This window comes from Rhinolophus sinicus, chromosome 17, assembly GCF_057876585.1.
Source record: "Rhinolophus sinicus isolate RSI-liver-muscle chromosome 17, RSI-T2T, whole genome shotgun sequence".
Taxonomy (NCBI): Eukaryota; Metazoa; Chordata; class Mammalia; order Chiroptera; family Rhinolophidae; genus Rhinolophus; species Rhinolophus sinicus.
Genome location: NC_142517.1, coordinates 68,534,536 through 68,551,637, shown reverse-complemented (window position 1 = coordinate 68,551,637; position 17,102 = coordinate 68,534,536). Strand labels below are relative to the sequence as shown.

Genomic DNA, 17,102 nt, shown 5'->3' with positions numbered 1-17,102 from the left:
TTGAAAGAAGATTACATTTTTCTTTCTACAGTTTTGTTAGAAAAGAGACAGACTAAGTCACTTGTACATTTTGAGCCGGTAAAACTTTATCTGGTTCCTTCTTTCTGGCATCCCACTGGGTTTCTTTTTTGGCTAAATTCTGGGTACAGAGCCAAGTAAGTTGTTATGTTCATTCATTCCTACCAGCAGCAGCTGAGACTATTCTGGAGACGGGTGCCCAATCAATTTTATCAGCAGTGGTTTGTTCCACCCAATAAAAGTGACTCTACAGTGACATATCGGCTGTGTCCTTTACTTCGTTTTCATCTGTTTCAATTACTCAAAATTCTATTATTAGATTATGCAATGTTTACACAATGAGAAATTTCGAAGTTAAAAACAATTGAAAACATAAAGAGTGATCTAGATTTCTTCCCTTGTAATAATCTCATATATATGTAAATGTGGTTTGAGCATATCGATGGCAGAACTTCCTGATGGACGAAAGAAAATAAGGTTCTGGAATGTCAAAGTACAAAGGAAATGTGAAAAAGAGAGACTCTGAGAAACACTGGGCAATAGAAACAATATATGATTCAGAAAATACATATCATATCATATTCAATATGATATGTCTCCTAAAATTGGTATCTCATATATTTCATAAGCTTAATAAATAGCAAAAAACAAAATGCTTGAATTCCTTTAAGAGGTGATAAATAGTAGACATGTATTCTTTTCTTAAGGTGAATTATTATAAAATTTGGAATTAATTATTTAGATTTTTTTGCTGTTTGCTCAATTTTTTTATTTTTCTAATCATTAGAGTACTCTCAGAACATTTAGAAAGTTTAAGAAAAAGAAGAAATAAAATATCATTCAGTTCTACTATACAGAGGTAACTACTGTTCACATTCTAATGTGTTTCCTTTGATTGTAACCAAATACTTTCATTTTTCGAATTTGGGATGTGTTAGGTATACAAGTTTCTTTTGGATCAGATTAGTTACATCATTTCATGAGCATTTCCTAGTAAAAATTCTTCAATATACCTTAAATAACTATATAATTAATAATTATTATATGCAATGATATATATGGATGTTTGATAATTTGCTTAACAATTTTTCTGATTAAATATTTAAGATTGTTTTTCTCTTCTTTTACTTTTAGAAATGACATTGCGATGAAAATTTTAGTACATAAATATTTGTCTAAGTTCTGTTTCCTATAGAAAGATACTCAGAAGTAAAATTACTGGACCAAAGGTCACATTTTAAAGAAAGGTTCTGAGAATACAGTGCCGTATTACTTTGCAGAATTTTATGGTAATATATACCTCCAGTATCCCTATTACATGGGTGCAAGTTTTACTGTACACTCACCAGCATTGAGAATTATTATTTTTATAAATTATGTCTTTGAGAGCTAGTAAGTTAAAATACTCTTTTAACGTGTTTACTAGGCATTTGTATTTCCTCTTTCATGATTTTTCTTTTTTGTAATCTTTTAGATGTTCTTTTTGAACAAATACATATCTCAGTATCTTTATATCATTTGCTTCTACTTCATCTCTGATGCTATCACTATACTGTGGGCGCTTCTTATCTCATCCTGAACCATGGTATCGTGTCTACCTGGTCTGTCTTCCAGATTTCTTCCATTCTGATCCATTCTGTAGACTGCTGTCTAACAGTACTTTTGAAATTATTGCTTTCATCATGTCAGTCCTGGTCAAGAACCTATAGTAGTGTCCAGTTATTTATCTATTGGCTAAATTCAAGTGCCGTATTCAGGAGAAAATTAATCCCATTCTTGGATATTTCCTTATGAATTCTGTTGAATAACTTGTTATTGATATATTGAACCTATATGCAGTAAAGTTTATATATGTAGGTGAGAGAGAGACACACAATGACAAACAGTACAGATACACATTAGAAGGGACTTTATAAAGCATCAAGCGCAACTCTTTACATTTAAATAGAAGAAACTGACTCAGAGTCAGTAATTACCCAAGGACATAGAGCTAGTTAAATGACAGAACTTGGATTAGAGACTAAGTCTCCTGATTCCAAGTTCAGTGCCTTTTCAATAGAGAATAATAAAAATCATTTTTACAATTTAAAGAACAGAAACAGCTAGAAAGACAGTTTAATTTCAATCTGTTCTTATGTATAAAAGATTGCTAAAATCATGCCACATAGAAGGCTTGAGTGTTCTTATAAACACAAATAATTTGTGCTTCTTATAAATCGATCAAATGTGTCATTAAAATTTCCATAAAATTAACACATCAGCAAATGACCTAGTTTATAGTAGTTTGCTTTTTTCTTGCTAATATATGTTGTGTTATTAATCTGATTTACTGCAATAGAAGCATCACATTTTTTTCTGGCACTTTGCAGATCATCATCAAGTTTCTTGGTAATACCTACCGGTATTCAACGAACATCGAATTCTCCTAGCAACGTCTATACAGAATTTCCTGTGACTACAATTGGGAATTTCAAGAATTAAGCTTAAAAAGTAAAACAAGAACTACTTCAAAATGCCCCTATTTCAGTAGTAAACAACATGGACTATTCTGGACGAACATGAACTAATAGCAATTGAATATGATACAACTATTGCTATTTAATAACTATTTCATATTCAAGAATCACACAGTTATTTGGCAAATAAAAACTTAACAATAGTCACTGATGTGAGAATGGGAGTTGCCAAATATATTTATTATTTGTAGGGGTAGGGTAGGTTAGAAGGGGCAAATGTAGAAATAGCTATGATCGTGACTAACTTGCATAAGGGCTCATTGATTATAAAAGGTTGGTTCACAAAGCATGTGTTTGTTTAACAAAAGTGTTGACAGAAAGAGTGTATATTAATTCATATAACTCTTCCACAGTTTATAAAATCTAAGGTTTAAATAAATAGGTGGGTCATCCAGCAGTAGAGGGAGACTCTAAAGAGATCTCAGCTATGTTTTCTTTGTCTGTGTACATGTGTGCACACAAAACAGGTCCATTCATTTCATACTCAGCAAATATTTACTAAGCACCTACTTTGTGATAGAAGCTCTCTATTACCCAAATAAATGATTCAGCTTTTTGTGATTATCCTATCCATAGCTGTATCATAAAAATGAATAATATCCTATACATGATATAATGTATATATAACAAAATAAGATACATTGGGTGGGAAGAGAGGAATGACGAAGCAGTATCCTAAATTTCTCATTTCGTACAGCAATTTCATTAATAATGATAATTAAAGAAAATAGGCCTACATGTTTTTTTAAAAATAGCAGCAATCATTATAGGAAGAAAAAACTATGCTTTAAAACTTTGTAAAATGGGTATATTGATAACAAACAGTCATATATTTTAAAAAATGAGAGAGAGAACCAAGGATGCATAAAAACACAGAAAATATAAAGTAAAATTTCTGAGATATGACTAGATATATTTTTTACAACAATAAATATGAGTTAATGTATTAAAAATACGCACCGTAATATAGGTTTAAAAAAAGCCACAAAATCTAAACATAGGACAGTACTTTAAGAGGACTAATTTTGATAGTGGAGAAAACTAAGTTCAAATCTTACTTTTGTCATTTACTAGTTATAACCTCTTTCCTAAGGGGGAATTTATTTAGCCTATTTCCCTCAATTTCTCAGTTTATATAATGGGAATAAAATAACTGACTATGGAGAGGATTGAATAAAATAATATCTACAAAGTTCAGTGCCTAGCACAACTAAACATTCCATAATAATATCATTTATAATATTTGATTTAAAACGATGCATCTAAATAATAGAGAGGTAAAAAACCAAAGGAGGGTTATCTAAGATACATTGTTAACTATATAAATCGATACAATTCAAAATGAGAAAGCCAAAGAGGCAGAGTGAAACTTCAAAAGAAGGGGATCCTTTCTGCAAAGAAACTAACAGCAGCAAAGGGGGGCTGAAGCCGTAAGCCTGCTGACGTCTAGATCCAGAAGCACACAGGGGTGGCTGGAAATCTAGCTCTTTGGAGTAATGGGGCCACAAAGGGTTGATATGAAATGGTGGACCTGAGCCTGGCTCACTACTTCAGCAAGAGGCTGCTAAAAATGTGTCTACCTGCTGCCTGGGGCAATAGCTTATATAGAGCTGCAGGTGGTGAGATTTGGAAGGATAAAAACACAGCTTCATGATCTTAAAGAGAAGAAGCGGAAAGCTACCATTATAAGATTTGCATTGGGACTAGGAACCGAGGAATCCAGATGAAAGCCACTGCAAAACCACTAATCAGGAATGTATGAACAAAAAGAGAGAGAAAGAGAGAGAGAGAGAGAGAGAGAGAGAGAGAGAGAGAGAGAGAGAGAGAGAGAACCAAGAGACAAGGCGAAAAAGCCTATGATGAACATTAACCTGCAAAACAACGTTCTAAAACATAGCAAGAAACCCAATGTTAAGAAAAACAACCTACAAACTTATCACTGGTACAGTTGCTTGAGATGAATGTGAGTTTATAGAATTGCCTGATAATGACCTCCACATGAGTATGTTTATGATGCTCAGAGATAAATAAAAGAATCGAATCTATAAAAGAACAAGAAATGATGAAATAAACCAGATAGCAATAAGAATAGGTGAATAAAGAACCAATCATAAATCTAAAAAATGAAAAATATGTTCACTGACATAATGCAATAGATGGGATAACTTAAGACTGGGCAATTTCAAGGAGAGGATTTAGTGAGTTAGAAAGTAATATACGAAATTCACTCAAAAAAATCACAGAAAGTAAAATATATTTTTAGAAAATGAAAGAGCAGTTGAGATATGGTAAATTGACTGGAAAACACCGATACATATCTTATAAGAATCCCAAAAGAAAATGAAAGTAATGACAAAGAAGCAATAAGGAAAAAGATAATAGTTGAGAATTTTCCAGAATTAAGAGTCCTGAGATTAGAAGAAAGCATACCCTGAGTTCACAAGAAATAATTCAAAATAAATCCACATCTAGACACATTTTAGAAAGACAGTAAGATATCATGGATATAGAAAAGTTCTTAAAAGTTACCAGAGGAAAAAGGCAGACTACCTACAAAGAGACGAAAAATAGACTGGTAGCAGATGTCTTTTTATGTAATGATAGTTAACAGAACAATAGTCTAAGATATAATTTAATATTACCTTCAAATGCTGAGCAAAAATGTCCAGATAAATTGTGATTTAAGATTAAAGATAAACATATTTTTAGATATACAAAAAAAGTGTACTGTCCAGGCCTCTCCCAAAAGAATTACTAAAAGATGTAATTCAACAAGAAGAAAGGAAACCATAAAATCCAAGAATAATGGTGGGCACAGTAATAACTAAAATATATGAGTAAATATAACTGAACATTGACTATAAATATCAATGATAACCATGTTTGTATATGTTTAAAACTAACAGGGAATACTAAAACTTTAGTCAATAGTTATGTAACCAGATTGATACTTAGTAAGTAGATAAAACATTCTAGGCCTCTGTTTTTACATTAAGGAGAAAGCCAGAAAAACTAAAAAGTGCATTTTTTAAAGAAGAATATGTAGCTAGGTATACATATAAATATTTTAGCATGAGCACTAAAGAAATATATAAGCCACCTATAGATTTCAAGCTCAGTAGTAAAATCCATGTGCCAGGTCACAAAAATTATTTCAAAAAGTTTTTTCAATTAACACCATATAAAATACATTGTCTCACTATAGGGCAATTCAACTCAGAAGCAGTAATAGAAATAGAGCAAATATATACTTAGAAAGTAAAAATACTTCCAAATAACTCAAGGAGTAAAAATTAATCAAAACAGACATTACAACATATTTAAAACTGAACAAAACTACATATCAAGACATGTTACGCAGCTAATGAAGGAGAATTTAGAGACTAAAATTCATTTTAAAAAATAATGAAGAGAATTGAAATTAAACGAGTAATAATTCAACTCAAGAATCTAGAAACAGAAAAATGGTCTAAACTATAAGAAAGCAGAATGAAGAAAAAAATGTTGATAAAAGCAGAAAGTAATGATACAGAATCCAGAGACACAATAAAGTAGGTAAGCAAAATCAAAAGCCAGTTTTTGAAAACAGCAAATAAAACAGAATTAAATTGAACAGCTAAAGATAAAATGATAAATTGTAACACTATTATGAACAACTTTATGCAAATAAATTTGAAAGTGTATATTAACTGTTAATCGTACATTTTTCTGAAAAAACAAAAAACAAAAGCAATTTCCCAATGTTGACTTAAGAAGAGATAGAACACTTTAATAAATCAATAACAATGGAAGAAGTTGAACTGATAATCAAAAGTCCACCCTACACTCTCCTTACAGACAGAAACCATGTACAGATGATTTTAGAGGCAAGTTATTGATATTAGAGGTAATCCTTATAACACAAAAACTGCTTCAGAGATAGAAAAATAAACAAACAAACAAACAAATAAATACTGCTCAACTTATTTTATGAAGCTAGTATTACCATGAAACACAAACTCTGCAATAACAGTTTAAGAAAGAAAAATTAAAGACTAATGTCCACATGCAAACACACTACATAAAATCAGCAAATTAAACTCAACAGATTAAAAAAACATACCAGGATCATATAAAATTTTCTCCAGGAATGTAAGACATGTTTAATATCAGGAAATGTATTAATATCATATAAAATATTAACATATTAATGGGAAATTCTATCATATTATTGAGGCAGAAAATGCATTAGATAAAATTCAGCTAGTATTTCAGATTAAAAATGCTTAGCAAACTATTAATAGATGGTGGGAACTTCCTTATCACAGGAATTTTGACTTATCAACATCCTAAGCAAATATCACATTTCCAAAACATTTCTATTAAAGTAAGAAACAGAACAGATATTCCTAATATCACTGTTTCTGGTCAACATTGTATACAGGTCTTAGTAATGCAATATGAAAGGAAAAAGAAATTGAGCATTTAAGAACTGAAATTTAAGAGAAAAGCTGTCATTATTTACTGATGGCATACATATCTATGCAGAAAACTTAAGTTTAGCCATTAAACTAATAAGAGATTTCAGCAAAGTTGCTGAATATCCACCAATAATTCCAATAAACAATGAAATAAAAAGAAATTCTATACATAATAGCACATAAATCTGTTATATGAAAAGAAATCTAACAAAAGAGGTTCAAGCAAGAACTTTATGGTGAAAACTGTAAAACATTATTAAGAAACATGAAGGAAAATATGATCAAGTAGAGGAATATAGTCTGTTAATGGGCAGAAAGACACAATGTTATAAAAAATGTCCATTCTCCCCCCAGACTATTCGCTAAAGTTAATGTAATTACAAATAAAATTTAGCAGGGCTTTTGCCAAATTTGACTAATGCTGCAATTCATATTGAGTAGCAAAAAGCCAAGAGGAGACGAACACTTCAAATAAAACAATGCAGAGAGATTTACCTTACCAAATAACAAGAATATTATAAAGCTATGGTAATTAAGGCATTATGGTGTTAGCATTAGAATAGAGAAACAGTCCACTGGATGAAATAAAGATCCCAAAAACAGATTTAATGTAGGCGAAAGATGGCATTACAAATTAGTGGTAAGGATGACTAATTTGTTAAATGGTGCTGGAATAATAAGGTTATCCACATGGAAAAAGAATAAAATAGGGTGCATGTAAGATACCATATACAAAAGCAATGCCAAGAAGATTAGAGCTCTAAAAAGGCCAAACTTTAAAACTGTTGAAACAAAATATAAGAAGGTTTCATAATGACTTGGTTATATGGAAGGACTTCTTAAATGACACACAAGCACAAATCATAAAGGAAAATATCAATAAACTTAACTGCACTAAAATTAGAAGCTTTTAAAAATAAATGGTAGTACAGACACAGTTAAAAGAGAAACTACAAATTGGGAAAAAATATTTGCTATCTGTATTGCCCAAAGGAGGGAAATTCAGACTATTATAACAATAAAAACCAAAATCAAAAGCCATCCGAAATAACAACAATAGCAAAATAAATAACCCAATAGAAAGATAGGCAAATATACAAATAGGCAACACACATGAGGAAATCCCAATGGTTTATAAGTGAAAAAAAAAAAAATTTAAATGGTATATTATTTAATACCCATCAGACCAACAAAAATTGAAAAAGTCTGGCCATTCTAAATGTAAAGCATATGGAGAAACTCTCCTAGATTGTTCATGAGGATGCAAAATTGTACTACCACTTGTGAGAGAAATTTTACAGTCCCTAGTAAAGTTGAAAATGCATTATTTCTTAGAGGTTAGCAATTCCTTCGCTGTGTTTAAACATGTATAAAAATGTTAACTACAGTATTGGTTGTGATTGGGAAACCCTGGAAATAATCTCTAACAATGAGAGGTGCAATAAATAAACTTTAGTGATACATACAGTAGGATGCATTTTATATAAGCCATAATGTATGGCTTATGTAAAATTAATTCATGATGATAGAGGCCAGAATAGTTTTACTTGTTTTCAACCTTTTGTTAAAGCTTTGGAGAATATCACCTGCAAGGGGACATACGGGACTCTTCCCAGGCATGATGAATATTCTCTGTCTTGGATTGGATGGTGTCACATGGATGTATATTTACATACAAGCTCATCAAGCTATACACTTAATTTGTGTACTTCACTGTATGGGACTTATAATGGAAAAATAAAAGCTAAAACCAGTTACAGAAATAAATATTCCAAATGAATTAAGATTTGTTTGACCTGGGCGCTGAATTCTTGTCTGTTCATATTATTCTTTATACTTTCATATGCTTGAAACAGTTTACATTAAAAGAATTGATAAGACAAAGACTTCTGCTTTTCCTAACTAGAATTAATCAAGGTAAAAGAAACCACTAGTGTCATCTTCTCTTCACTGTCCCCGTGTTCCAGGAATCAATAAACACTTCATAGCCAAACATACTTACAAAGCGATCGTATTGTTGAATCAAAAGCAAAACTTTCAATTCATGTCTCGACTACGTGTAGACTCTAGGCTTTCTTAAGTGAGTGACCAGCAGCATATGAGTGTATTGTTGATAAGATGCTACCAACACACAAAGAACATCCATCCATTTAGACTTTTCATCTGATGAAGTGGGGAAAGCATTGCCAAGGACTTTTTTAATGTGAATCAACAGGTGGTCTGGTATCAATATGGCTATTTGTTCATGGGTTTCACCTCTGGTTTCAGAAAAGAAAAAGAGACGGTACCTTTTCAATGCAGTATTTCAAGTCGACCATATGGAAAGCAAGGTTTTATTCCAGCCAGCCAATTCTCTTTCTCTCAAAACGTGGAGGAAAAGTGCCAGTCACTGCTTCTCTTGCCACCAGCCACTGTACAGATGTTTGGAAAATGCAAAAATGAAGAAATGAAACAAAAAGAAAACCCTCAAAAATAAGTTTTGCATAAATGGAAAATACAGTATATAATTATCATAGCTGCAAAAAGGTAAATGCAGTTTTTATTTATCCTTTTGTGTTAAACTAAAAGAGCCAAAAAAAACAAAAACATTGACGTTTTGTCTTAATCAGTGTTTTGCTGAAACTGACAATTACAAGGACCAACTGAAACATGGCTAAAAGTGGGAATAAAAAACAGATTTCTTTTAATCTAATAAAAGATCTTTTATCTCCAAGAATTTTCGACTATGACCTATTTACATGAATACTTATTAAAGGAACAGACTCATTTAAAAAGACATTTTCAGGTGGCTAAAATGGGAATGGAGTGTTTCTTTGAAATCATGTAAGAGAAAACAATTAATTGAAATTGTAACAGTTCCTAGCACGACTCACATAACATACAGCTTAGGATGAAATGTCTCCAAACTGTTCAAATGTACATCTCTAAGTTGGCTTACTTAGCCAGTACCTAGCCCCAGTTATCCAAAAAGCAAATACACTATTAGATTTAAGCACATGAGTGCAAATTATTCAAATAAGACTGTCTTTGTTTAAAAGAAAGTCTAAAAATTTGTAATCTAATTTCTGAGACAGTATTGCTTGAATTGAAAGTCAGGCCTTGATTTAGGCCCAGTTCTGCCACAAGTGTGTTGTGCATCTCTGTTCATGTTATCAAACATCTTTGGGTCTCAGTATCCACGGCACTGACGCGCAGGCGCGACCCAAAGTCAGAGACCTATCGGAAGCTCCTTTCTAGCCCTACAATTCTACAAATCTAATGAAATTATTCCAACTTAAGGATTTTTCTATTCTTCCTTTCTTGCATTCTTAAAATAAATAGACAAATAAACAATCAAATAAGTAAATACATATTAAAAACACATACACATACACTAATCAGCTATCCCTCTAAATGGGAAGAGAGAACATTTTTCGTTGTTGCCATTATCTATTCCCTAATGTGTATTTAAAAAGAGAGTTCCCATCAAAAAGATTTTTATTTTTTTCCTGAATCAAAAATAGCATATCATTTCTTTGCCATTTAAGTTCTATTAAGAAAGAAAACACAAAATCATTACAGAAATCCTATTAGGCACTTTGAAAAGAAACAAAAAGTCACTAAAACTCCATTTAAAATTAAAATCGTTTGTTTTCATGTTTTCCTTTACAGAAAATATCAGCGCCACCTCACACTGCTTTCACTTCCCTTTCCAGGGACAATATACTTAACTGTGTAAACACAGGACCCTCTTCTCACACCCTTCCCACCTGTCTTCTGAGGTAACAAAGCTGAGGTATAGATTACAGCGTGAGATATTTGGGATGGGAGTAAAACAATTCATCTGGGAGCCAGAAGGTGGTCAATTTGCCAAATATAAAAGAAAGTTAAGCTCCATCGCTACTTTGGCAAGAAATTTGGGTTCTCATGGCTGAACAATGATAATCATTTTTACACAAGACTTTAAAAAAATGAAAGCACCTGGGGCACCAGCCAGAAAATGTCTGAGAATGCAAGCGTTTCACGTCAATATTTAAACCAGATAAGACACTATCAATGCACCCTTAACGAGGGGTCTAAAAAGAATACAGGGCACCTGACACCTTGTTGAATAAGAGAAGCTCAGCTGTATGAAAAGGCCAAAGTCTTAGGGCAAATGCTCCATTGTTCCAAGTGCTGATATGCTTATGGCACCGGCAGAGGCAAAAGACTCCAGCGGCAGGCAGGCAAGGCTCCTGTTACAGGCTCCAGCTCGGCTCTGCTCGCTGATAAGCCTGTGACCCACCAGACTGCACACTCTGGGGACACTACAGGTGGGTGTCCCAGGGGAGGAAGCCTCCTCAAAGAAAGGCAAGCGTCGATGCTGCACAGCGTATGAGCACCCCCCTGCTGGCAGCCGAGGTTGCAGCTGGACTGGTGGAGTCTCAGGGCTCTCAGGGGTCCCTGTGAGGAGGCTAATGGCCACACCTTGCTTTTCAGGGGATAAGAGCATGGTTCTGATTAGGGTTAGACAGTTCCAGATGTTATGCTGAAGGAGGAGGAGGCAAGGAGAGGCTACTGATAGGAGGGACTCCAAGAACTGGCAAAAACTACATGTAAAGCTGCTATACAATTTTCATTACGTTTTCCAGCTAATAACATTTTATAAAGTATATGCAGGCCTGTGTGTGGGCACGCGTGTGTGGGTAGAGGGGGTGCGGGAGAAAATGAATTTCTGGGCAGCTCCCTCTGTCCTAGCAAGAGCAATCCCTGCGACAGTCCAATGTGGCGGCAGAACTTACATTTTACTAGGAAATCCCATCCATAACCCTGATGGAACTGCCACTATACCACTGCACCTAAACCCTAGACAGGTGGTCCTTACTCATGAGCACAGGCCAGGGACCACACTACTGGTATCTCCCTCGAGCTTCGCTCTGTTAGGGTTCCTCTGGATAATAAGAGGAAGGTCAAAATGGCAGCCTGCTAAAAGCAGCAGTATTTCAGTTGCAGGAATAACTTGCTTGTCATCGACTTGTTAATGCAATAGTCAAACATTTCTTTGACATGTACAGTATCAGCTAACTTCAGCAGATAAAGGGTCTAGGACAGGAAGATGCTTGCAGACGCTTTAGCTCGGAGGAAGGTTTAGCAGAGCCAAAACGTCAGCAGGGTCTGTTTGTGCCATGCTTTCCATCGGGCTCTGTGAAAGAAATGTTAGATTACTGCAATGACAAGTTTGTGACAGGCAAGTCATTTGTGCAACTGGTGCGCTCCTGTTTTTATCTGTTTACCATTCAGACTTGTGAATGCCATTTCAAGCACTTACAGGATTTCTGGCTCCCATTAAGGGGAAATGGTTCCTCCATGTTTAGAATTTTCTGCCTCAAAGAGAATTACTAAGCAATTATTTATCCCTGTGGTCACAGTGTCACACAAAAGCACTCTTGAGTTGTTTAGTTGGACTCTGAATCATGAAATGGAGTCCTAGGGACTGGATAGCTTGAAGCATCAGAAATTTCTCATCTAGTTTATTGGAATGACTACAAAGCAAGCCTGTGAGAGTCAATAAAGTTGTGGCCAGCTTAAAATACCTTGCTCTTTTGCTCTGGGATCATATATCAAGGCCATATGCTTCAAGGCACATAATCTCACTTGTAATGAGTAGATCCTGAGAAGCCAAGGCCTGACTATATCACAGACACTGCATGTAATCTCACATATGGGAGTTTTGGTGACTAGGACAACCGCCACTGTGGCAATTCACACGGCCTTCACTTTGTATTCTGTGGGTAACCAGAGGGCCAATCTAAGTCCTGAACGCATTTTATGTGTAAAAAATAATATCATAATGTAAAAGTAACACCTGGGATCATCCTCTCTAGGCTGGCTTCTTCATAGTAAGTGGAGACCCTGGAAGACTTTGAACCAATCCAAGGTTATCTCATTGGACTCTGCATCCAAGATCACTGAGTGACTTTCGGTGAGTCATTTTAACCTCTTGGGAGGAGGGTACAAAATAATAATACCTATTCCTTGTTCACCTGACACAAATGGCCTCAGGGTCAAAGCTATAAAAGATGAAGAGCACATTCAGAATTCAAGAACAAGAACAGTATTTCCTAAAAGTCATGTGTCCTATTTATGATTTTAAATTTCTATTTTTGGTACTGAATTTATGAATAATTCTAGCTATACCTCTGGAAGAACATGGAAGCTTGAGGTTTGGAAGCAGGGAGATCAACGCTCACAGTATTTGGGGAAGCAAGGCAAAGCTGGACCAGAGGGCGAAATGTCAAAGACCAGACAGAAAGTAACGACGGGTGGTGAGGCAGAGCTGGGTGTGGGTGACAGAGAATGTGACAGAAATGGATAAGAGTCCTTGCTGAATAAAAATGTTATTGTTAATAATCATTTGCCAGACACTCTGTGTGTTATACAATTTACATGTGTAATACAATCTTTACATACACTCTGTGGTGTATATATTACCAATTTATTTTTCACATGTTGGAACTAAAACATAGAGGAATTTAAATACTTTACCATAAATCTGTAAGGAACAGAGATTTGAAACAAGTTTTCCCTTACTCCAAAGCCCTTCCTTACACACTTAAGACCACTGAAGAACTGAAATCATTTATACTGCCTTCAGAAGACTTTTTTCTCGCGTTTGCTAGAAAATGTTTTAATCTGTAAATGTCGATATTCAAGAATTTGATAGACAAGGGCCAGTGAGAATGTTCTGGTTTTAGTTGTGTTGCCATCCTTGTTAGGCCTCTGGGAAAGCTGAGCAGCATCACGATGCCATTCCTTTGGCCCCAGTCTGACCTATTCCTACTTTTCGACGCTGGGAGGAGGTGAAAGTGATTCTAACCTAATCACGTATCTCTGTGCTGTGAATGCAGGGTATTTGGCTACATCTCCCTGTGTCCATGCCAACTCCTCTCTCTCTCTTCATCTGTACAGCCTTTAGTTCACCCTACTCTGTGCTCCCATGTTACCTCCAGGGAGCCTCCTTTTGTCACTTGTCTGCTATTCTTTGTAGGTGGGGGAAGGGGCGGACATCTTTATCACCATGACAAGGATTACTGAAACCGACTAAACTTCAAACTTTGCACAGAATGCATCCTTTGTTCAATCTTCTGCTTTGTTTCTTTTTAATGATAGCTTTGCCACAGGTCCCATTCGTATGTAACTCAGAGCTATGCAAATCAAACTGGTAAGCAAGACTCCGCAGAGACTCTTAAAATGAGTATGTGTCCAAGAGGTGGAAACCTCTGAGTGAGGCACGTTTTCTGAATACTATGTGTCAATGGCGGCTTTCCTGATATGAGTGGCAAAGAATAAGCTCAAGGACATCTACATCCACATTCCCTCGTCTCTTTTTAGTGTGTGTTCAGAGTAGATCACAAGAGGTTGTAACTCACACAACCTTCTTGTTTCTCACGGTATTTCTACTTTTTTTTTTTTTTTTTTTTTAACTTGTAGAGGTTTTCCTAAGCATAGGGTTCTTAATTAAAGACTACTCAAAAAGATACCACGCATAATGTGGCATCATTAGATCCCTGGGCGATGTGTAGAGAACCTAAATAAACTGCGGTCTGAGTCTTGATCCGGTGTGTGGGTTTGCTGGCAGTGGCCACCCAGCCTCTGCTGCACCCTGCCAGGGGCATGGGACTCTCACCCTCACAGGAAACCCAATCCCTCTTTAGGACCCTCCATTTGTATAAAATGCCCTCCCTTGTATTGAACCCTAACCTTTCTTTCTAAAATTGCCCCCATGGCTTCTAATTCTTTCTCACCCCATCTCGATCCTGAGAGCTTCAGGGAATTCATAGTTTAATGGCTCCTTTAACGACAACTCTTGTGCATATCATATACCAACAAGTGGGTTTGGATTGTCCTGCCTTGTTCTTCTCCCCTCACCCCACGAGTTAGAATGCCACGGTACCCTCTGACAACCCTGGCAGAAATGAACATCAGTCTACCTAGTTTTTCATTTCCATTTGGATGTAGATAACATGTGTGGCAAAGCATTCTTACTCTCTTTGATTTTTTTGTCCTATTCTGTGGAAAATCTTGCTAGACGACCTGAGGCAGACTTGACTGCCATAGCTATTTCTAGGGTGGCCATATAATTTATTCTCTAAACAGGACATTTTTGAGGGTGAAAGGACCATGTAAATAATTATACTAAGATCACAGATACACACCAGAAATGTCCCAGGCAAATCTATACAGTACCGTAAACATATCTTTACTCCAATACCTAGCTCACTGCACTTCACTTTTTTCATGTGTGTTTCTCCCATCATCACTCTTTAGTGATGGACATTTATTTCCCTTGTACCTCTGGTTCCCAGAAGAGTATCTGGCAAGTCAAAACAGCTAGGTAGATTTTTTATTTTTTTTAAATTGAGGGAATCGTTTCCCCTAATTCCATTCTGTGGAAGCCTCCCCTTACTTTATAACAAATACCAGCAACACATATTGGCTTCATATTTTTGGAGATGAATAAAAAATACTTCCCTTTGGGCAGCTGGATGGTTCCGTTGGTTAGAGCACGAGCTCTGAATAACAGGGTTGCCAGTTTGATTCCCACACGGGCCAGTGAGCTGCGCCCTCCACAACTAGATTGAAGACAAGGAGCTGCCACTGAGCTGCCAGAGGGGCGGCTGGATGGCTCAGTTGGAGCTCTCAACAACAAAGTTGCTGGTTCAATTCCTGCATGGGATGGTGGGCTGCGCCCCCTGCAACTAAGATTGAAAATGGACTTGGAGCTGAGCTGCGCCCTCCACAACTAGATTGAAGGACAACAACTTGGAGCTGATGGGCCCTGGAGAAACACACTCTCCCCCAGTATTCCCCAATAAAATTTATAAAAACAGAACAAAACAAATACTTCCCTTAGTCCCACAGGAAAGGAATGGCTTAAGATTAATGGTAATGAGTTTGACTTTGAATATTGACACCAACAGAGAACAAAATGTGATAACTTGTCCACTAAAAGTCCACTGCACCTTTGTACAGAACACTGAACGATATGCTCTAATCTCTTTGTTCATAAATAAATTTTTCAGCAGCTGTACCCACAATTCCAAGTTTGTAGTAAATCAATTATTGTAGGAAATGATGGTAACACAGAGTAATGGTTCCATATGTGATCATTAAAATATTGGTGACCATTCTATTGCTTTCACCTTGGCCAAGCACGTTTAGAAGTCCTGGCGGCTCACAACAGTTTTTGCTCCTGCATAACAGTGGCTTTATAAAAGAGAGAGAAGAAGAACCTCTTGGAAAATGTGAACCACCTTGAGTAGACATTCCTTCCCTTCTCCCTGACACATGCAGACCCTTCCAGAAAGATGTGAATCTATCCTGTTTAAGTTAAAGTTTCATAGAAGACAAACCACCTTCCCTTTCAGTGTTTAGAAGCCACACTATCAAATGAAATTCTCTACCTCATTATCAAACCTAAAGATTTTCTGTTGCTGTATAAGCATATTTTATCACTATGGGGTCTCAGTGAATAAAAGAAAGACTAATATTTTTCTTACTTCCCATTACTTGCTTAAAAAGTGGTATTAACTCACTATCCTAATCTTTTCTTTATTAAGATTAAAAAAAAGTCAATGTCTTTAACTTTTTCTCAAGAAACTTTTTTCTCAAAATGTTAAATTTAATATTGGAGGGGAAGAGTTTTATAACTCTCCCCAAGATGTTCCTATTCAATTTTAGTTGAATTCAGAACAAGTCTGATTGAGTGTCTGATCTATGCTCAGAGTAAATAGGAGAAATGTCTATATTCTGCATGCTTCTTATACATTCTACTATTACAGCTATTTTTAAATTTCAGTTTTACATTTCACACTCTTGATTAACCTTCTGTGTTTGACTTCTAGATGCTACTTTGCCCACAGAGCTGGTCATTCGTTATTTTCAGTCCATCAATGAGATTTACCAAATCATAATGGATAATGGGATATTTTAGAATTGCCAGAAGATGCAAAAGAAACAAAGGTATATGCCTTCCCTTGCACGTAACAAAGTTATGGAGAAAGAAGACAATCTTACATAAAAGAAGCAATGTAGATATGCATATTCGGGTACGTGGTGTTAGTTTGGGAGTTAACACACGCAAGCTAAT

The 17,102-nt window shown here is 35.4% G+C and overlaps 1 protein-coding gene across 14 annotated transcripts in view; it reads right to left on the bottom strand.

The window, feature by feature from the left end:
• Positions 1 to 17,102, bottom strand: part of ZBTB20 (zinc finger and BTB domain containing 20) — a 777,577-nt gene that overhangs the window by 242,533 nt on the left and 517,942 nt on the right. For all 14 annotated transcript variants that reach the window (XR_016019692.1, XM_074331585.2, XM_019734851.3 and 11 more), the window contains one exon: positions 9,283 to 9,405. The gene's annotated coding sequence lies outside the window, so the exon portion shown is untranslated. The remainder of the gene's footprint in view (positions 1 to 9,282; positions 9,406 to 17,102) is intronic.